This window comes from Triturus cristatus, chromosome 10 (genome assembly GCF_964204655.1).
Source record: "Triturus cristatus chromosome 10, aTriCri1.1, whole genome shotgun sequence".
In the NCBI taxonomy this organism is placed as follows: domain Eukaryota; kingdom Metazoa; phylum Chordata; class Amphibia; order Caudata; family Salamandridae; genus Triturus; species Triturus cristatus.
The window spans coordinates 645,740,008-645,763,229 of NC_140593.1; the positions used below are offsets into that span (position 1 = coordinate 645,740,008).

Sequence of the window (23,222 nt, forward strand, 5' to 3'; positions counted from 1 at the left end):
GAGTACCTCGGCTGAACAGTGAGTGCGCTGGTTCTCAGAAATCAGTCGCAGCGTCTGGGACCAGAAGAGTGACCTGTCCATCAATTGTGTGTCTTTTACTTTCTCGCCTTAAGTGCGCCGGGTTTGCCCAGACGTGGGTCCCGGATTCACTGTGCCACTGGATTCAAGCTATCTTGGCTGATGAGGGGTGAAACCCCGAAACCGGTCCTAGAATGCTTGTTTCCAGTCCAGGGAGGACCTGGCTTGGCATTTCGGGCTGGACTGTTCCCATGAGGCACAGGGTCAAGACTGATTTGCATATGGCCAGGTCTAAACTGGGGTGGCATGGTGAGCAAAAGAATGATGGATTTAACCCAGAACTCTTGACTGGGGGTGAATGTTTTGATTTGATCTGCATTCCTTTCATTAATTGTGTGTCTTTAGGCTCAAGGTCAAGGGCAAGTGGTTACCTGTGTTGAGGTATATGCAATCCACTACTCTAGTCGTATGAAGTAAGTGGACATCTCAGTTTGTAAAGGGAAGGTGGACAGGTAGACCATGAAATAGTGATTTAGAAGTAAGGTACGTAGAGTGCTGGTTATTTTGCCTAGTCCCTTACCTAGGAAGAAAGAAGTCAAGGCAAAGGTCGGTTCTTGTGCTTAAGTCAGTTCAGCAGATAAAGCAGTTGGGTTCAGTTGTAACCCTAATGGGCCATGTCAATAGTGTGTGCCACTCATTCTGAGAACAACAGTGTTGTCTATGTAGACATCGGCTATCGTGAACAAGCTCAGTAAAGGGTCTGAGCTTGTCTTACTGAATGTTGGGCCGTTCATGTCTCATGCAATCTGCATTCTGAATGTTGTTCCAATTTGAGTGATTTGTAGTGAGGTATTGGAGGGCTGTTAATACCAGTAAGGGAATGGTGTGACTAATGTCATTGTTCCATCTTTCGAAGTGGGCTGGGGAGGAAATTGTGTATTCAGCACTTTGTGGTGTGCATTCCGTTCCACGGATAGTAAAAAGCATCAGCCATGTTGGGCTTTGGGAAATAATGTATAGGGTGTGAGAGAGAGGGGTATAGGTATTGGGTTGTCCATGCCTGAATGTATTTAAGTCATGACTGATATTGGTGGCCTAATAATGCAGGTACAGTGTGGGCGTGACTTATATTCTCATTGTTTCTTCAGAATGGAGCCAGTTCTGAAAACTGACGATTTGTAATCAAGACAAGCTTCGGGCTACTACTTTATACCACCATGTAGGACCCCCTGTCAAGGCATCACACCAGAGGCATCAGTGCTTAATTTGTCAAAAGCAAAAGCGCCAGGGTCTACGTCAGGGGGCCACTGCAGCTTGTACAACCCATTGTCCCTGGAAGCGCTACCAATGGAGTACCAACACAACTACTAACCATCACACCTCTATAAGTGTGACAATACAGACTATTTCAGGCACCCAAAGCTACAACATTGGCTTGGGAATCAGGTATTAGTCACTTTTAATGTATATTGAATGACTAAACAATAATTGTTGTGTTAATGTTGAAAGCAGACAACCAGCACCACCATGTGGCACACTATCATAAGTGCAGGCGTTGACAATTAAGTGCTGGTGGTCAGCACCCGAAACCACCGGCTCAAATTAAGCACTGGAATACAGGGTGCAAGGAGATCCTTGATGGGCAAGTAGCAGCAAGTCTTATCAGTATAGGTAGATGTCCAATGATTTGAAATTTCAGTGTCAAATACTACGACTATAGAGGCATTCTCAGTTCCAAGGGGTTTTATTCTATCTTAAATTACTTTTGGTGGTGCCAACCTTAATCCATGTCCAAATTGGAGCAGAAGTGCACAATTAGTGCACCTCCAAAAAGATCAATGCCCACCAAATGTAGGTGCAACCTAGTATCTGTCTTCTAAACAAGAATTTGGATGAATAGAGAAACAAAAATCTTTTTAGGACACCGTCTTTTCCACGTCTGAATTATTTTTACATTAGTATGGTAGACAAAATCACTTTTCAGGTTGATGAATTTGGATTTATTTTCACCATCTCTGCAAAATGTACAACTCTTTACTGCATGACTATAGCAGTCAACAAATGACAGATGATTAATTGCCTTCAACATAGTATGGGAAATTCCCTTTGTACTGCATGTAACATTCTATTTTTTTTTGATCCATTACAACCAGATAGCTTTGTTTTGTAAATTATGTAGAAAGCGGTAGAGAAGGGTCCATGTGAGACAAATTCATACAAATACAACATTTCCCTGTTGTGCCGTCTGTGGAGTTGCATAATTCAACTGGCCCTGCATGCAACATATAATATTGTAAAACCATAATTAAATGCCTTATGTAATACATTACCTTAATTTAACGTCATGTGCTTCAGCAGACCTCCTTACACACACACACACACACTCAAACAGACAAACATATATTTAAATCACAACAGAAAATGTCAAACAATATCATACCCTCGTGAAAACAACACGAATACCAAGTAAAACCGCTTTTCATTCATCAGCTCTCCTTTCCCTGTGCCACTGTTCCAGCTCGTAATCCAAAAAGGCAACATTTACAATGTCTCTTGTCGCCCTATTGATGAACAAGCCACCGAAGGGTGTAGGGCTTATCTGTTCAAAATTTCTAAGAGGCCATTTCAATACAAGACCGTCTCGGGTATTTGACCACAGTGTCCCCCGAAAAATCAATGGTCTAAATGCGACTTGGTCCCCTATTCTCTTAGGACCATTATCAAACAAAGTGGTAAAATAGGAACACATCATTGCAGTTTGAATAGAGAACCTCGAACAGTTAGTCTCCTTTCAGGACAAATTTCTTACGCTACCCATTCCCCGAATTTCTGCTTCACGTATTGCTGCAGGTTGAGCCTTGGCTCCATATACCTTAATTGGTGGCGACACCGATCTAGAGGTAGTAGCTGTATACATTTTGAGATTTGAGAACAGCAGCAGATCATTGTAGCATGGCTCCATTCTCTTGGATGTGGGATTCTATGTGAGTCAACTGTTGACCTTGATACCCAGATAGTCAAATGTATTGACTTTATCCAAATGGATTCTCCCCATCCTAAACTCCTCCAAAGAACATGTGTGTACTATGGGTCATGCCAAGTGAGTCACAGAAGTCAAATCAAATCAAATCAAATCAATCTTTATTCGGGAGCCAAAAAGGCAACCATAAAAGTACATAGAAAAACAGTTGACAAGAGCTTCAAGGTTTTCAGCGTAAAAGAAGCAGACATATTAAAACCAAAGAAAATATTTAAAAAGTAATTTAACAAGTCACAAATTCTGCCTATGTCTCACTACCAATTTCAAAAAAATAACTGTTTGTTTAGCAAACAACTCGGTGTCCAGTAGTTGCAAGACAAGGAAGGCGGGACGACATCTGCGTAAACCCCAAATTTTAAAAATCGGGGTTAACCACTGCTTTCTCAAGTCGTTGTAAAAATTACAAAACATTACTGTATGCATTGTGGATTGAGAAGAACTCATATCGCAGGGACATGGTTGAAGATGTCTTTCCCAAGATTTAGAAATAGGAAAGGTAACCGAATGGTGAAAAACATTCAGTCTAAGCCTTGTTAAAAGAGATTTCTCATAATCAGTAATGTTAAAAGTCAGGTAGGGCTGAATTGAAAGAGTCGTTTGGGTCAGTAAGGAGTATTGAACTGTGGGTTTGTGGGCTTCGCTAGTTAACCTCAGGGATTCAAGCTGAGCGAGGCACAACTTTTTAAATTGCTTCCTAGGAATTTCAGCAATTTTCGAGGGGGAAAGATAATACTGGATCATGCCCAGATCACCTAAGAATCTCTTTACATAAGCAATCTATCTGACCTTATGTACTCTATCCAAGGCCATACAGTCTTTTATGAACCCTTGGGTAAAGGTAGTGTCTATAGAGGTCCAAATGCGGTGCCATAGTAACAAAGGTTGGATCCTTATTAGATATGCTACAAAGGGCAATCCTACTTCTAAATGGCATACATAGGTTGAGGTAGACCGCGGGACTGCAAGAAGAAATCTTAGGAATCTGTTTTCCACCCTTTGGACCTCGTCAATCATAGCGTAGCCCCACACACCCGCCCCATAAATTACGCTACCGATGCATTTTGCCTTGTAAATTTCCAGGAGTTCAACAGTGGGTCGTCTACCTAATTTGCTCGCGAAATTGACCAAAGCGGCAGTTGTTCTTGCAAAAGTGAGTTTTCTAGACTCAATGGCACTCTTCCAGGAGCATGGTTGATTGAAAACAATACCCAAGTATGGGTACGTGTTAGTACTCTCTATTTTTTGGTGATCTACAGAAATAGACATTTTGTTCTTTTTCGATGACCCGAGGGACATTATAAATGTTTTTTTAATGTTAATCCTCAGGTCCAAGTTCTCCATAAATGAATGGTATTTCGTGAGGGAACGCTGCAGTTCAAGCGGGGTACGCGCCAGAACTACAGCGTCATCCGCGTAGAGTAGGGCCGGTTTGGGACGATTGTTTATGGTGGGGAGGTCCTTTGCCCCGGATAACATGGCTTTCTCCAAGCCGTTTGTATATAAGTTGAATAAAAATGGGGCCAGGACGCATCCCTGTCTAACACCGCGCTCTACTCTAAACGGTTTTGTCACCTCACCCCCCAAGCCATATCTCACGCGGGCTGTAGCATCTGAGTACAGTCCGCGCAGGAAAAGTATTAGGGGCTCCTCTATTCCCATATTCTCTAGGATGATCCACAGTTTGGTGTGGTTGACACAGTCAAATGCTGCGGAGAGGTCCACATATGCCAAGTAGAGGGCCCCTCCTTTAGCACTAACATATTTGTCTATCATCAAGGAGAGGTTAAGGGCTTGCTCTGTAGTACCCAAGCCCTCGCGAAAGCCATACTGAAGATCAGAAAGAACTTTATTATCCAGTGCCCATTGCTGCAAGCGCTCTAGGATAATACGACCGGCCACTTTCCCGAGTGAGTCTAATAAAGAAATAGGTCGGTAGCAGGATGGCAAGTGACGGTCCCCCTTTTTAAAGATGGGGACAAGAATTGATTTAGTCCAGGAATCAATGGGGCCTACTGCACAAGAAGCTTGTAAAACCCTCGTTAAAATTGGAAGCCATAAGTCCATCATGAATTTAAAAAAGTCAATTGGGACCCCGTCGGGGCCCGGGGCTTTACCATTTTTGCTAGCTTTTAAGGCTTGTTCCACCTCCTCATATCGAATATTAATTGACAGAGGGAAATTCGGGGTATATGATCTGGAAAGTGTTAAAGGGCCAGCAGTTGAGGGAAGGCTGAATATCCGCTCAAAATATCCAAGCCAAGTTTGTTCGTCTATTGCAACCTCAACTGTTGGTTTTGACGCAGAATCAGTTAGAAAAGGGGATTTCACAACCTTCCAGAAGGCAGCGGTGTCCCCAAGAATTGATGTTTTATGTAATTGATCCAGGAGTTCTTTCTTTAGGTTATTTTTCCTATGCCTTAAAGCTTGTTTAAATTTAATTCTGGAGGCTGCAATTTCCTTGCTGTACCTTGCCTTATTTTGGAGGACAGTTTTTAAATTCTTGTGCGCCTTGGAACAACAAGAATCAAACCATCCCTTAGGTTTTCCATTTTTTTTCTTTACTAATAGTGCATCCTTTATTGCAATCAATAGAGTTGCAAAGTTATCCATGATTCCCTCGTTAGAAATGTCTGGATCAAGACATTTGTTGATCACTGGACCCAGTTTTTTGACTAAAGATATTGTAATAGCCATGGGTTCAACCTTTTCCCATCTTAGTGAGTATCCGTTCAGTCTATCTAAGGTTAGATTATTTTGGGCTAAAGTTCCCTCAATATTAAACCTCTCTCGAGTATTAGGATTTTTTAAAACAAGACTAATAGGATAATGATCGCTAATGGCGATATCGTGTGTTTTGCAGTTAAAGAGATCTTTACCTGCTGCCATCGAGAGAAATATAAAATCAATGGTGGATGGCCTGCCTCTTCCATTAAAAGTTGGTAACACGGGTGTGGGTGGATTCAACAAATTATTAGCTAGTGTAAGATCTGTTCCACTCAATATCTCATTCAAGAGATATCCAGTGGAGGTGTGCGCGAAGTGAGGTATTGGATCATCATTCTCATCCACTATGCCGCACACTATATTATCACTATGAGTACAAAGATTTTGATTAAAATCCCCACCCCATATTAGAACTAACTCCTTGTGGGTTTTTAAAAGTATTTCTTGAAAGTGACCATGTAATTCCTTAGTTACATTCGCCAAATCGGAAGCAGAAAGATTATTTTAAAAATTCACTAGAACTAAGGCTTTACAGGTATTCCAATGAAGAAGAAGAATTTGGAAATTTGCTTTCAGCGCTATTGGGACTATTGATGTAAAACGGAGGGTGTTAGAAACAAAAATAGTCAGGCCCCCCTTGGCCCTGCCAGAGGGAGAAGGTAAAGCTGGGGAAAAATATGTTTTGAAGCCCTGGAGATGTATTTCAGTGGAAGCCCAAGTTTCCTGAAAGCAGAGGATATCAAAATCCTGAATGAAAGTAAGCCAGAGGTCGTTCAAAACCTTTGAACGGAGGCCAGCAACGTTCCAAAATAAAATATTAAGCAGTGAGATATCTTTATGGGTCACTCCGTCAGGAAGCAGTCTTGACGAATCAACCTGATTAAGAGACTGAACAATGGGTGAAGAAAGGGACCCAGATGTTTCAAAGCCCTCAAGAAGATGGTCCGACTCTACACTAACGGGAAGTGGATTACACATGGGCATAGCTGACAAGCCATCTGATTTAAGTCAATCCACTCTCTCCAGATCAGAAAGTTGATCATAATGATTGAAAGTCGGAATATTATAACATAGTCTGGGGGCCTCATTTCTAGCCAGAGCTGTTAAATCACGAAAGTGTATGTCTGATAGGTGGGAAAAAGTTTGGGGATAGAAGAAAGTCAGATCCCTAACTTGAATCTTGGTATTGGCACTAGATGGAAAAAAATTACAGATATGGTGGATCACTCGCCTATCCCTGAAGTTTATTACGATACAATCTCCTGAGATATCCTTTGGCCTGTGGCCCACCCAACTTAACCTTCTCGCGAATAGGATTTCTCCGGACATAGAAATGGGTAATGGTCTATTCGTATTCAACCAATGAGCAACTTTATTTCTTAGCTCAGAAAAAGTTTCTAATTTGCCCTGTAATAGCTCTGGTACCCCAACTAGGACAACAGTGTAAGGAGTTGATTGTGGGGGTAAATCAATATGTGAGAGAGACTGCAACGGGGTTGGTTGTGTGGAACGGTCCCTAGAGGGACCTAGGGTATGAGTGGTATTTGTTACACGGCTTACGGGCTCAGCGTCCCTGTATGGGGCAGCTGCCCCTGTTGTCCTGGGTTCGGAAATCCCCAAGGGAGCTGATAAAATGTTAGTGGGCGGGATGGACAATACCGGAGTGGTAGAGCGAGTTGGTGTTGGTCTTTTTTTACCAGAATGTGAATCAATTTTTTGTTTATCCTTGGGGTGTAGGTTAGTTTCCGCTTGGCCAGAACTAATATTAAAAGTGTGCATTATTGAGGGGCGGAGCTTGGCTCGCGATGAAGATGGCCGCCTGAGCCTCGAGCTCCTCCACGCCGCCAGTCTATCCTGAAAATATCCGACTCCCCTTCACCACTAAACGACATATGGGAGCTGGATCCTTGTGCCTGAGTGCCTCCGCATCCCGTCGCTGAGACTCTGGGCCCCATTGGCCGCCCCAATCCAGAGTTACGGGGCTTACCTGCAGGCGGAGCGCTGGGCCTCGGCTCCCCGAGCTGGAGTGACCTCGGGGCGGAGCTGCGTCGCCCTGCGTGCGGGACGGAACTTTGGAGCACGCCGGTCCCGGCGTTGCGGAGACCTGACTCTCGTGGCCCCTTCCTGCTCCCTGCCTGGGGGGGGACGAGGCGTTGTCCGCTCTGGCTGTGGCTTTCACCCGTCCCCGCTTCGCGAGCGAGGGAGCCTGATCGGCGTGCTGGGAGCCTGGAGGGGAGTCTCGGTGTCCTCCCATCCCCCCTCCTGGCCTGGACGTGGCGACCTGATCGGGACCTGAGCCGCGAGGCGGCCTGCGCCGGAGTGGAGGCATCGTGGAGGGGACTGCTGAGTGAGCGTTCCCACCCGGACTACCCTGGAACCCAGAAGGTGAGCGGTACAGCCATTTTTGCGCCCGCCCTAGAGACAGTGCACACCCGATGCCCGATGCGCCCCGGATGATGCCCGCGGACTGAGAGTGGGCTGGTGCAGGGAGCGCTAAGCCACAAAGGAGGCCCTGGGGGAATAGTGTCAAGACCTGCCAGACGCTTGCTTGAAGCATCGGATCTCTCCTGAGCCCCGGCTGGGGTGGTGTCTCCCCCGGGAAAGTTGCCCTCAGACGCCACGAGAGAAGGACGTCGCCCTCTTGGGGGGGGCCGTTGCCGCGTCCGGGCTCGGACCGCCTCAGTTTCGACCAACACAGCTGCGTGAAACGGTCATGGTGGGTGTCTAGAGGCAGCGCAGCCACCGCTGTTTCTCGGGCCGATGGAGGTCGTGCCCCCTGATACGCCTGGTCTGCACCACATGGTCTTCTGCTGCTAGTACGCTTGTGACATTGGGGACGCAGTGGATGGGTCGTAGGCGCTCAGATTGATATTATTGCTGGCGATATCGCACCTTGAAGACTGCGCAGTCCTTGACGCCCGGTCGGCCCGGCATACAGCAGTGACATTGCAAGGAGCGGCCCGAAAGACAAACCAGACTAGTCTACTCTGCCTCTGGTGGCTCGGCCCGAGTGCTCCCACAACTCCTGTCTGCGACACCTCACATCCCCGGAAGCAAACGGAGCCTTCTCCGGGCTCACCCCGCACGCGTGCCTCACACACCCCGGACCTCCCGGAGCCCGGACGGGCCTGGAGCGGACGCGGCGAGGGCCGGACAACATGGGGGGAAAGGGCCACCGCGGAGGGGCACAAGCGAAGCTTGAGAAGTACGCCTTCCTTAAGGACCAGGGTGCGACCCCCCCCCCGGATAAGACAGCGGAGTTTACGCTTGCGGATGTCATGGCCACGCTGACCCAGATGCAGGCCTCGATCGGCACGATCTCCACAGAGGTTACACTCCTCAGGGCCGATGTCGCTAAAATCAACTCCAGGCTTTCCGAGGTTGAGGCGACCACGGCAACCCTCACCCACGACACGGCCGACCATCAGAAACGTATACAAACTCTCGAACAGGTGCAGAAACAGCTGCTGGCCAAGCTGGATGATCAGGAAGGCAGGTCCAGAAGAAACAACGTCCGGGTCGTGGGTGTACCGGAGAGTGAACGTGGACCTCTTTGTGGAAAAACTAATCACCGAACAGCTGCAGCCTCGTGGGCTCTCAAAATTCTTCTCGGTGGAGAGGGCGCACCGGGTACCGGGTGGAAGGCCTCGACCGGGAGCCCCCCCGCGCCCGATCCTGGCCCGCATTTTCAACTTTCGCGACCGAGATGCGATCCTCCAGGCGGCCCGCGGGGCGCCCCCACTCCGGGTAGACAACAGCACAGTCACCCTCTATCCGGATTACACAGCGACAGTGATGCGGCAGCGAAGAGACTTCACAGCGGTCAAGGCTGAACTCCGGACTCGAGAACTTAAGTATTCCATGCTCTTCCCTGCGAAGCTGCGGGTGGAGGCTGAGGGTCGCACATGGTTCTTTGCATCGCCTGCAGAGGTGTCGGAGTGGCTTGAGGGATGGCGTCCAGCGAGAGCGGAAAGTCGCACGGAGCGTGCCCCTGGCGGCCTCTCCGCCTCCCCTAGGGACTTGGATGTCGGGGGGTCCGGAGCAGAGGATGGCGTGCCTTGAGGTCGAACTTATCCACAAACAGCCTTCATTGGGGATGGTGGATGGGCCTGGCCTGGGGCGCATGGAGTCCGTTCAGGCCTAGAGGCGAACAGGGGCCGCAGACTCTTGACCTGGTTGACTCATCGTACCTTTGGACATATGAAGGGATGAACATAAGGTGTGGGGAGCGGCGGCGGGACTGTGAGCGGCTTCCCCCCACACGCAAGTATCAAGTTAATGGGAACTAAGCACTCTGCTGAGTTGGGGTGGCGGGTAGTTCTAAATCCGCTGGGCAGGGAGGCAGGGAGGGGGGTGGGGGGTACGGGGTTTTCATGGAATGTTTGTTTATGTTTTCTTTCAGGTTTGTTAACTACTCATTGGTCCGCTAGGCTAGATAGACATGTGCAGGCACACAAGGGCGACACAAGACCGTGCGCCTCTCCCGCACCCATACGATACTATGGCGTCACCCACTATGGCATCAGAGACTAATGCTAAATTACTAGACGTCCATACACAACAGCGCGGTCTTTCTTTCACTATTCTGTCCTGGAACGTTAACGGGTTGGGGGACAAGATTAAGCGGGGATTAGTGCTGCAGTATCTTAAGCGCAGAGGGCCTGCGGTGGCACTTTTGCAGGAAACACATTTAGTGGGCACTACCACCAAAGCCCTGGACAGATGGGGGTTCAAGATGGCGATACACTCTGAGTTTACGACCGGATCCAGAGGGGTGGGTATACTGATCAACAAACGCTCCCCCCTGATTCTTCTTGACTCTCGTCGAGAGGAGCATGGTCGCTTTGCTGCACTGACCTGCCAATGGGAGGGGAAAGTGTACAACTTAGTGACCGTATACATCCCCCCGACACTGCACCAGACCTCCTTCAGGGCATTGGGTGAATTCCTGTTGGCGCTGCCGCAGGGCGAGCTTGTCATGGGCGGAGACTTTAACGCGACTATGGACCCTTCGCTTGATAGGTCGTCTTGCAGGGCACACGGCGGTGACACCCCCATTCTCCGAGAATTTACTGGGGCGTTGGGCCTCATAGACACATGGAGGGCGTATAGGCAAGAGGAGAGGCAGTACACCTTCCTGTCCGGAGCACACAACACTCTTTCCCGCATAGACTATATCTTCACATCACCCGCTGGGTTCAAAGGGATGACTGAAGTTTCGCACCTCCCGAGGGGCATTTCGGACCACTCACCGGTGGTCATCTCGTTTGCTGCCGTCGACCTCTGTAACCGCACCGTATTCCCGATTCACCCCGGATTTCTCAAAATCCCTAAAATCAGTAAGGCCCTTAAAACGGCGACCAAACACTATTTCACTGAAAACACTGACTCTGTCGGGAGCCCGGCAACCCTCTGGGAGGCCTTTAAAACAGTCCTACGAGGGCAGGCCGTCTCCGTCATTACGGCACATAAGAAAACCCAGCGACTCGCTGTGCTGGAGCTTGAGCAAGGGTGAGTGAGGCAGAAGCGCTTCATGCCACGCAGGCTGATGAGGACTCTGCACATAAAGTTCGCATGGCGCAGCAGGAATACAGATCCCATCTCTGGGAGGCGGCACGAGCTAAACAGGTGGCAACGCACCATACGATCTACGAACTAGGCGACAAAGCCGGCAAACTCCTGGCATGGCTGGAAAGAGGGGAACGTGCGGCGCGGTGGGTGGCCCGGATTCAGCTCGGACCCGGGGACTTTACATCGGAGCCCAGGCAAATAGCTGGGGCTTTCGCGGCCCACTACAAAAAGATATACACTCCGGAGGCCTCCTTTACCGTCGCAGACAATGAGCTCTTCCTTCGGGACATCACAATGCCTCGACTGCCCCCTTCGGGAGTAGCGGCCCTGGATGCGGACCTGACGGCTGAGGAGCTCACACTTGCTATTCTTGCCCTTCGCACCGGGAAGGCGATGGGGCCTAATGGAATCCCGATTGAATATTATAAACAAAACTCCTCCCTATTGGTCCCGCGCCTGCTAGCTATGTATAGGGACGGGCTATCGACCGGGATCCTCCCCCGCGATCAGAGGATGGCCACGATAGTGGCGATCCCGAAACCTGACAAACCGACGCACGATTGCTCATCTTACCGCCCGATCTCATTACTGAATGCGGAGGCGAAGATCCTAGCCAAGGTGCTGGCGACACAACTACAGCCTTACCTCCCTACCCTAATACACCCGGACCAGTCGGGATTCATGCCCCACCGAAACACTGCTCTGAACATACGACGTCTGCACGGCATTGTTGCGTGCCGCTCCTCGATAGAGGAGGACGCGGCCATCCTGTCACTAGATGCGCGGATGGCATTCGACAGGGTAGAATGGCCTTTCCTGTTTGCTGCTCTTCGTCACATGGGACTGGGCCCCAAGATTTGCGCGTGGATCCAGCTTCTCTACACCCAGCCACTTGCGCAGGTAGTAGTTAACGGCCACGTCTCGGACACCTTCCCATTGGGCCGGGGGACAAGACAGGGGTGCCCCCTTTCTCCGCTCCTTTTTGCGCTGGCACTAGAACCTTTAGCTGCATGGGTACGGCAGGACCCTGTGATACGGGGCCTCAAATGGACGATGGGATGGGAGGACCGTATCTCCCTATACGCCGATGATGTCCTCCTGTACCTAGCCTCGCCGGCACGCTCCATTACCTGTCTCCTCGACATATGTGCATCGTACGGGAGGAGGTCAGGCTATGAGATCAACTGGGAGAAATCCATCCTTTACATGCTCCAGGGCTCCCCGTCTCGCCTTCCGAGGAGTTGTAATATCCGAGTGGCCCCTGATGGCTTCAAATATCTTGGCATTTATGTGACGGCGGATCGCGACAAATTTATGGCTGAAAATCTCATGAAGCCCCTGCAAAGGCTACGTGCCGACGTCAAACACTGGCGCTCATTGCCCCTGACGTTGCTGGGAAGGGCTTCGCTCTTCAAAATGCTGGCCCTCCCTAGATTCCTATACATGCTACAAAATACCCCTTTCCCGGTGGCAGCCTCCTATTTCACGGCTATCAACGCAGAGGTTACCAGCCTCCTATGGGAGGACAAGGCACCACGAATAGCTCTACACAAGCTCACCAGCGGCTGGTACGATGGCGGTATAGCCCTCCCCGATATCAAGACCTACTATTGGGCGTCGCAACTTATGATCATAAACCAATGGCTCCATGCGCCTCAAGATGACCCTGCTTACCGCATGGATAGGCAGCTGCTGGGGGGGGAGGGGGTGCTGGGAGCCCTATACAACCCCAAAAAAGGTCACCCTCCGGAGGGGCCCGCGTCCCACACTCTCCGGATATGGTTCACGGCACAGCGCGCAATGGGCTGGGCCGGAAGGATTACCCAGGCTACGCCCCTCTGGGACACGAAACGGCTCGGGGTGCTCCGCACCACCAAGGGATTCCATCAATGGGACCTCATCGGTATCTCCAGGGTCGGGGACCTCTGGAAACGGGGAGAGGTGGTTGCTTTTCCCCAACTCCAGACGGAGTACGACTTGGCTGAATCTGAATCATTCCGATACTTACAAATCCGCCACGCTCTCCGGGCGGCGATTCCACCAGGGACACGGCTCCCGGAGTCATCGCCCCTAGAGGACCGGCTCCTGACAGAACATCTTATTCAAAGAGCGACGTCCCTCACATATAGGAAAATAATAAATAATCGCCCTGATCCTTTCCTGACCCTTAAGAGTAAATGGGAGGCAGAACTTGGGGACTTAGATGAGACGGAGTGGCAGTCCGCGCTATCGTCCCCCAGGGAGGTGGGCATATCGTCCAAGCTCAGACTAGTCCAACTCAAAATTTTGCACCGCACCTACTACACCCGCACACTCCTATTTAAACTACAGCGTGCGGAGTCCCCGCAATGTCTCAGAGACTGTGGTCACGAGGGATCTTTCTTCCACACCATATGGGAATGCCCTGCCATCAAGGTCTACTGGAGGGAGGTGATGCATACGCTCTCCCAGGTGACCAGAATCGTGACACCCCCTGAGCCTCGGCGATGTCTCCTTAACATATGGGAACAAACTGATCATAAGAGAATGATGCAGCTATGGGTTACGTTAGGGATTATGCTGGCAAAACGCAATATAGCCCAACGATGGGGTTCGGGGCAGGCGCCTACCCTGGCGCAATGGATACGTGACATGGACCAAGTAATGGTGGTTGAAAAATCGGTATATATACATAGGGGGTGCCCCCGGAAATGGACACAGGTGTGGAGCGGGTGGAATGTATACAGAGGGAATATTTGTGAGCCCCCACCAGACGTGTCGGATGCTGAACTCAGTGATCAAGAGTAAGGTGCTGGTCGGATGCACGGGTGCGGGCTGGGAACGGCGATATGCTATATATTCCATGTCTTTATGTCTCACTTGTAACAATACTGCACTGTTGAATTCCGTTTGGAGTAACCTCCTGCTATGCCTGGAGATCGATGAGTGGTGTTCTTTTTCTTTTGTATTTGCAAATTTAATAAAAATATTTCAAAAAAAAAAAAAGTGTGCATTATTTTTTCCATATTGTCCATTTTTTCCCCTAAACATTTTACCCTTTCCATGAGTGGAGACATTAAGGACTTCATAAGATGTTCAATTCTTTCCAATAAATTCTCATTTGAAAAGTGGGAAGGAGCTGGGATAGGTAACCGATCAGGAATATTTACGTGCAAGCCATTATCCTGGGACGGTTTAGCTGCACTCAAGGTTACATTTTTGGTTGCTTTTTTCCCTATCGTGGCGGGGGATTTCGGGGTTACCTTTTTATATTTGTTATCGCCAGTGGCGCTTTTCCGAATTGTAGCAGGCTTTGCCTTTTTTATATTAAGCCCATCCCTAGTGGGATTTTTTAGAATGGACCTGGTTTTTTGCCCTCTTGTTATCACCCTCGGAGTATGAGGTAGTGGAGTTACCAGGGGGGTTGACCTCAAGGAAGAATTTATGGGTAAATCACAAAATGAAGTTAGGGAAACAGCTCCTGAATGGGGAAGAAAGTCCGTAGGCAAGTCATTGGAAAAAATTGTAGGGGACTGAGATAATCTGGGTAGATCTGGGGTTACGGCTGGGGGGTCAATAGCAGTGATAGATAAAGCAGGCTGGGTGGTGGAGATGGGGTGGGGTCCCGGTAAAGCCACAAACGACGGAGCTAGGATCGAATCTTGAGAATTAACAGTTACAAACGAAATGTTGGCAGCTTGTGGGGGAAGAAAACTACCAGCAGGTAAGGAAAGGCGGCGTTCAGTGTTTTCGATTGCATTGGCCACCACCCCTATCGTCTTCTGTAGCATGCGATCAATAGCGGTCAGACTAGGTAAGGGTTTAGTTGCAGGCCCAGTATGATTTTTTACGAGTGTTGTGCCAGAATGGTTTCTCCTACTCATGTTTTCACTGTTACAAACAGACAGAGCACGGGAAACAGTAAGCGGCAAAATAAACTAGCCAATATGGGTGGCCCAACCCGACCAGTCCGGCCACTAACGGCCACAAACGGTCCCGCCCTTGTCCCGGGCTTCTCCCGGCGCGCGACCGCGCAGCGGGAGTGGCAGTCAGTTAAATGTCTGGGGCGGGAAGAGGATGCAGCTGATTCAGGTTACGGGGCTGCTGGTCCTCGCAGTCCCGACCTCAGCGTCAAACCGCCAGCAGCTTTCAGAAGGGTCCTTGAGTCACACACAGTAAAACTGGAGATTCAATAAAAAAGGCAGGCTTCCAAAGAGTGCACAAGACTCCCACGGCGAACGGCTCCCGCGAAGCGGGGGCCGTGAGCAGTTATGTAGTGGCTGGCAGCGGGGGCGGGAAGAGGATGCAGCTGATTCAGGTTACGGGGCTGCTGGTCCTCGCAGTCCCGACCTCAGCGTCAAACCGCCAGCAGCTATCAGAAGGGTCCTTGAGTCACACACGGTAAAACTGGAGATTCAATAATAGATTCCCTGTTGTGCCGTCTGTGGAGTTGCATAATTCAACTGGCCCTGCATGCAACATATAATATTGTAAAACCATAATTAAATGCCTTATGTAATACATTACCTTAATTTAACGTCATGTGCTTCAGCAGACCTCCTTACACACACACACACACACTCAAACAGACAAACATATATTTAAATCACAACAGAAAATGTCAAACAATATCATACCCTCGTGAAAACAACACGAATACCAAGTAAAACCGCTTTTCATTCATCAGCTCTCCTTTCTCTGTGCCACTGTTCCAGCTCGTAATCCAAAAAGGCAACATTTACAATGTCTCTTGTCGCCCTATTGATGAACAAGCCACCGAAGGGTGTAGGGCTTATCTGTTCAAAATTTCTAAGAGGCCATTTCAATACAAGACCGTCTCGGGTATTTGACCACAGTGTCCCCCGAAAAATCAATGGTCTAAATGCGACTTGGTCCCCTATTCTCTTAGGACCATTATCAAACAAAGTGGTAAAGTAGGAACACATCATTGCAGTTTGAATAGAGAACCTCGAACAGTTAGTCTCCTTTCAGGACAAATTTCTTACGCTACCCATTCCCCGAATTTCTGCTTCACGTATTGCTGCAGGTTGAGCCTTGGCTCCATATACCTTAATTGGTGGCGACACCGATCTAGAGGTAGTAGCTGTATACATTTTGAGAACAGCAGCAGATCATTGTAGCATGGCTCCATTCTCTTGGATGTGGGATTCTATGTGAGTCAACTGTTGACCTTGATACCCAGATAGTCAAATGTATTGACTTTATCCAAATGGATTCTCCCCATCCTAAACTCCTCCAAAGAACATGTGTGTACTATGGGTCATGCCAAGTGAGTCACAGAAGTCACTGAATTTGTTCAATACGTTTTGTAGACCCTTCAGGGTTTGCAAGATAGGAAATTGCTGTGGTGTGTTGCGTGAGCGAGAAGGATTTAACACTATCCTGCTCTCTCCCTAGCGCTGGTGCACAATCAGGCTGAGGAGAACTGTAGTGCAAAGGTGTCTGCATGAGTCTAGCATAGGGTTTGTACAAGAAGAGTGTCCTTTCAGTAAAATGTACTGTTCCTAGACAAACTTTACAACTTTTCCCAATTTAGATATGTGCTGTACAGTGCAGCACACATGCAAAGTGGGAAAAGTTAGGAGTAATAAAAACGTTTTTCCTTTTAAATGCCTGCTTCAAAATGATATTATTTTCTGGTGCAAAAGCCCCTGTCTACTATTGCTTGCACATAGGGTTTGGGTAAAAAATATGGGATGTGGCATGTGAACCCCCCGTGATGCAGAGGAACACATGACAGTGCTTTGAGCTGCCTTGCATTACTTTGAGGCAAGTTTCCAGCACAAAAGAGGTTGAAATCCAAATCCAAACCACATTTTTAGCAGGTCTGCATAACTTTTGTAATGCAAACCCAGAACAAAATGTTTGTGAATTGGGCTCGACTTTTTTCATTTTTATTTTCCTTTTCTATTGAACGTATCAGTGATCCTTCAACTCTTTTGAAAATAACTGCCAACCTTGTCCAAGCTAACACAAGGGGGCCCCAGGGGGAGCAGAGAAACAGTCTCCCCCTGGGGCTGTTCGCCCGAATGGAACGGGCCACGCTAGGGACGTTAGGGAGAGGCGCGCGCGCGCGTAGTTAGTCAGTCAGGTGCGCGGAGATTAGGGAAGCGCGAGGTAGGAGAAAGGAAAAAACGAAGTGAAGTCAGAGCTGAAGAAAAGGTTTTCCCTGAAGAAAAACGGACCGGAATCGACGTGGAGGAGCAGGAGAGGCATGGAGGACGACGAGCAAGTGAGGGCAGCAGTGGACTTATGGAAGAAGGCAGGGAGAGAAGACCTGCTGTCAGCTGAGGCGAGGGCTGCGTCTGCGCCCAGGGGAAGGACAATGAGGCTTCGTGCTGCAAGCGGAGTGCAGAGGGCAATAGCGGCCTGCTTGCCTCAGCAGGCTGGTGGAACAAGAAGAGCCACGCACCTCAGGAGCGGAGGTGCACATGGCAGTGATGACAGAGGTATGGCAAAACGCCTTGCACAGCGCCCGGTGATAGCAATGCCTCAGGAATTTTTAGAAGGTGCCATAGCAGGGCAGGAGGTTAGCATGAGGGGGGCCCCATTGGCATTGTTTAGGGGGCTCATTTCCAGAAGAAGTAGAGTGAGGGGCAGGAGGGGTGGGGGGAGGGGTACTGCCCCATGCCTCCTCAGCTGGGAGCAGCAAGGTAGAGTTGCGAAGGTGGGAACGAAGGACCAACAGGTTAGTGATATGACAGAACCTCTGGGTATGATTTTGCATACTAGGGGGGAACAAGGTTTTCCGTTGGTAGATTATTCTTCAGACACGGGGAGTGCCAGTGACCAAGAAGAGGTTGTGGGCATGGTGCGGCCAGCGCAGAAAAGGAATAGGCAAAGGCTTGGTGGGGGTACTGGTAGCAGGGGAAAAAGGTTACAGCAAGCGAGGGGTGAAGGTTTTGGTATAGGGGAGGAAGATGTGGGTTTTGTGGCACAGGTGGTGAGTCCAGTGCAAATCAGGATGAATGGGTATATGGCATAGAACAGCTGGGTGGGAGTTCGTGGCAGGGCCCTCTCATAGGTCGGAGCCCGACATGGGGGAAAGTATTTTTCCGGAGCCTAGGTTACCACCAGGTCAAATAGAGCCAGGGGATTTAGCAGAGATAGGGTGTGATGAAGGGCAGTGGGTGTGGGTGCCACACTCAGGGCAAAGAGGCGAGGCGCAGGAGAGGGAGGCTGCTAGAAAATCACCATTTGCGAGAGTACCAGTTGTGGAGCAGCCTACCAGCGGGAAGAGCACCCGGAGGGCAAAAGCTGCTTCTGGGCGGACTGTAGCTTGAGGCGAGCAGCGGTCTCGACAAGTGCCACAGGTAGCGGTGGCTAGCGATTTAGCACCTCAGCAAGAAAAGTTCAGTGCGGATTTTTCACAAAGACGCAGAGCTCAAGCGCAGATTTGTGTTCAAGATTGGTGCTTTTTGATGGCGGGATAGGAGATGGAGCCCTGCCTAGCAGTAGTAGACAAAATGTGGGGTATGGAGAAGAGAGTGGGGATGAAGAGACGATTTGGGATGAAGGTAGAGATGAAAATAGTACAGTCCTGCAGCAAATCAGAACGGGAAAAGGGGTAGGGGAGGGAGAGAAGGGGTCAACTGCCTATGTTTCTACCTTACAGAAGTCACATGCGGACCTGTCAGTTGAAGAGTCTCAAAAGAAAAGACGTTGAGCGAGTGTGCCAGTGGGCATGAGGGACAGAGCAGAACATCTTCCTAGAGGTACGACACCATGGTGGGAGGTGTGGGCCCCTTTGGTTACACATTTAGACTTACCACAGGTGAGGGATATACACAGCGGCTCGAGTCAGCCAAAGATAATGTCGAGTAAGGTTGGGGGGTAGAGGCTTCAGTTGTTGCGCAAAGCAAGGACAAAGTAGGGAGTACGACGGTGCAGATGACAGAGGGGGACACGACGCAGGCAGTGGGTAAGGTAGCTAATCGTTTACCTTACATGGGTTTAGCGATGCCCCTGGGTACACATTTATCTTTAAAGACGAAACAGAAAATTTGGGAACATGAGTTTGTCGACATCTTTAAATTACTACATAGGGAGGTCCAGGCAAAAGAAGGTTCCAAAGAAGAAGAGTGGGAGCTGGCGAGGCGGCCAAGGGTTCCGCGTAATGTAGAAAACTGGACGTCTGCGTTTCTCATTTTTGCCAGCATATATACGGAGAACTACCCTGAGAGAGCAGTGTCTATTTTTAAATATATGGATGTTGTACGAAAAGCTCAGCTGCAGTTTGGGGGTTATTGCTGGCTCAATTAAGATGAGGAATTTAGGGCCAGGATGAGCATGGCAGCAAATAAACCATGGGGTGAGGTAGACGCAGAATTGTGGCTCCAATGGATGGCTTCAGCTCATCCTGTGGCGACCACTCATACTGCCAGTGGCCTGCCGGTTACATATAAGCCCTTTCTACCACGTCCCGCTCTATCAGGGGCGGGTGTCACGGGGCGGGGACAGGCGGCTGGGATTGGAGCCTGCTGGAATTTTAATAGAGGATTATGCACAAGGCAGGCGTGTCGCTTTCGACACGAATGTTCACAGTGTGGGGGGCGCCATGCAATTACTCAGTGCTTCACCACGTTTAACGCAGCTGGTGGGCAGAGAGGGCCCGAGCAGGGATGGGGGGCCAGGGGTAGAGGGGCACCATTACAATTTATGCCAAAAGGCGGCTACGCCAATTAATTTGGAGGCGATGATAGCATGGTTAGAAGCATATCATGATAAGACAGCGGCTAGCACATTGTTTTGAGGTTTTTTGGAGGGTTTCAAGATTAGTTATCAAGGGCCCAGAGAAGGTCGGTGGGCAGATAATTTGAAATCCGCAACGGCTTTCCCTCACATAGTCCGAGCTAAGCTGTCTGAAGAAGTGTCATTGGGCAGAGTAGCCGGCCCGTTCGAGATGTGTCCCTTGCCAAATTTGATCATTTCGCCTATTGGGGTCATCCCTAAAAAGGCAGCTGGAGAATTTCGAATGATCCAGCACCTGTCTTGGCCAGAAGGCTATTCTATTAATGATTTTATCGCCCCAGCAGACACGGCTGTGTCTTACACGTCAGTTGACGAGGCCCTGAAGCAGGTGAATTTTGTAGGTGAAGGTGCGCAGCTCGCTAAGGCGTTTAGGCTCCTCCCGATTCATCCAACCGACTTTGAATTGTTGGGAATGTATTTTGAGGGGCACTATTATGTTGGCAAAGTGTTACCTATGGGGTGTGCGGTGTCTTGCGCCCTCTTTGAGCGATTTAGCACCTTCCTGCACTGGGTTTTTTCGCAGAGTTACCAGCAAGGAGCTTCCTGTCATTATTTGGATGATTTCCTTTTCATGGGTCGGGCAGGTACTAGGCAGTGCCAGGCGGCTTTGGATGTTTTTTGTAAATTGATGAAGGAGCTGGGAGTGCCATTGGCGCCGGACAAAACAGTAGGGCCACAGACCTGTTTAACATTTCTTGGCATTGAAATGACACAGTAGCACAAATAGCCAGGCTGCCAGCAGAAAAAGTACATGAAATTCGAGACTGTGTGAAGGAAACATTGGAAAAAACTAAATTGGAGCTTAGGCAGGTACAGCGCCTACTGGGCTATTTGACGTTCGCTTGCAGAGTAGTAAGGGCAGGTAGGACGTTTTGTCGGGCCTTAGGCATGGCGCTGTCGGGAGCCTGGCGGCCACATCATAGAGTCCGCATACCCAAAATGGTGAAGGAAGATTTGAGAATATGGTTGGTTTTCTTGGAGGATTTCCATGGAGTGCTGTTACAATTAATTGAAGACCGTTTCATCTGGCAAGTACAGATATATTCGGACGCGGCTGGTTCCAAAGGTTTTGGTATCTTTTGGGATGGTCGGTGGTGTTCGGAGCAGTGGCCAGCGCACTGGATGACACAAGGGCGCAGCATCGCCTTTCTAGAACTTTTTCCGGTTTTGGTAGCGCTGGTCACATGGGGCAAAGAGCTTCAAAATAGATCTGTGTTGTTTAATATTGATAATATGTCTGTGGTGAATCTACTCAATCACCAAAAAGCCAAAGATGTGAGAGTGTTACGCTTGTTACGGGAGTTTATGTTGGTGAGTTTACAATGGAATATTATGTTCAGAGCCAAACACATACCAGGGGTAAATAACTGCATTGCTGACGCCCTTTCCCGTTTTAATTGGCAGCTTTTTGGCGAACTGGCGCCAGGGGCGGACGACAGCAAAACCCTTCTGTCAGACAGCATCTGGGCGTTGGGGAATTGACAATTGAAAGGCTCGTGGAAAACTCAGTAGCGGACTCCACAAGGAAATCTTACAGACAAGCGTGGTTACGATTTATGAGTTATGTACAATGTAACAGCAAGGGGTGGAAGAAGCAACAGTTTACTTACATTATCTTACACTTTGTTCTATGGCTGGCGAAACAAGGATTGTCATCTAATACCATTGCGGATAAACTGGCTGGGGTATCCTTTTAAGGGCAGTTACACTGGGGCTTTGACCCTGTTGACGGCATTCTGGTGCGAAGAATGTTGAAAGGTTTGAGCAAAAGGAGGGTAACAAGGCGGCTGCCTAGAGCCCCCATTTCTTTTCAACTGCTGCAGAGACTGGTGCAACAGTTACCACATTGTTGTTATAGCGCTCATGAGACAGCATTGTTCAGGCTGGCAATGATTTGGCTCTTTTTCAGAGCGTTTCGAGTGTCAGAGATATTGGGGAGCAGAGGGAAAGGAGGCATACGTTATGACGAAGTGATTTGCGAACAGCAGAGGCTTCGGATTTGGTTACGAATTTCAAAAACTGACCAATTGGGGAGGGGTGTTTGGGTTTTTCTGAATAAAAGTGGCCTGGGGGAGTGCTGCCCAGTTTTAGAGTGGGAGGGGTTTCAGGACAAATCCACTACCACCACAGCAGCTTATATTTTCGTGCATAAGTCAGGCCACCATGTTACTAGTACACAGCTGTTGGGGGTGCTGAGGAAGGTTTTGTTGTTAGTGGGAGAATCACCTTCAGAGTATGCGACTCATTCATTCAGAATAGGAGCAGCGACGGACGCTGCGAAGTTGGGGTTAGGGTGGGATGCCATTCAGAGAATAGGCAGGTGGAAATCCAGGTGTTGTACACGGTATGTACGCAAGTAGATTTAGTAAATGTTGGAAAGGCATGCTAATTTCTTTTTATTTTATATTAGGTGATATCCGCACTTTGTCTGGGAAATGCCACGTATGGATCATCGGACATTCATTTGTCAAATGGGCAGGCCTCTTCGCTGAAAGACAGATTTATGGTTACAGCCTCGGCCTCCCAAGTGCAGGACATGAGTTGCTTTGGCATGGGAAAGGCGGCATGAAATGGGAGGACCTGTTCCCAACTCTCAGAAGATTGAGGTATGATAGACGGCCGCCAAACTTGCTGTTAATACATTTAGGAGAGAATTATCTCGTATCGCTTTCAGGTCTTACGCTATTAAAAAACATGAAATTAGATCTAGCGGTGATCAAGGACAACTGGTTGGGAACGACAGTTGTATGGACTGAATTTGTTTATCGCAACATTGGAGGCAAGCGAGAGACCAAGTGGCAATGGACAGAGCACACAAAAAGCTGAATAAAGAAATGAAAAATTATTGTGCGGGAATGGGCATAAGGTATCTGTCACACGGAAACATCACCAGTAAAGAGGGACAGTTATTTAGAGCAGATGGGGTTCATTTGTCAGAATTGGGCCTGTCATATTACATTTTGGAAATCAGGGATTGTTTGTGAATGGAATTGGCCGTTGACCTGTGGTACAACAGCAACGATCGCTGAAGGGAGGTTACGGCTGCATTGGTTGGTGGGGACAGGAAAACGCTTCGGTTTTCCTGGGTGGCAAGGTTTGGGGTGGGTGAGGCAGGAGC

The 23,222-nt window shown here is 49.0% G+C and overlaps 1 protein-coding gene across 3 annotated transcripts in view; it reads right to left on the minus strand.

Annotated features, from left to right (window-relative positions):
- LOC146789843 (SEC14-like protein 5) overlaps positions 1 to 23,222 on the minus strand; it is a 1,062,444-nt gene that overhangs the window by 283,579 nt on the left and 755,643 nt on the right. The gene's annotated exons all lie outside the window — the stretch shown is intronic.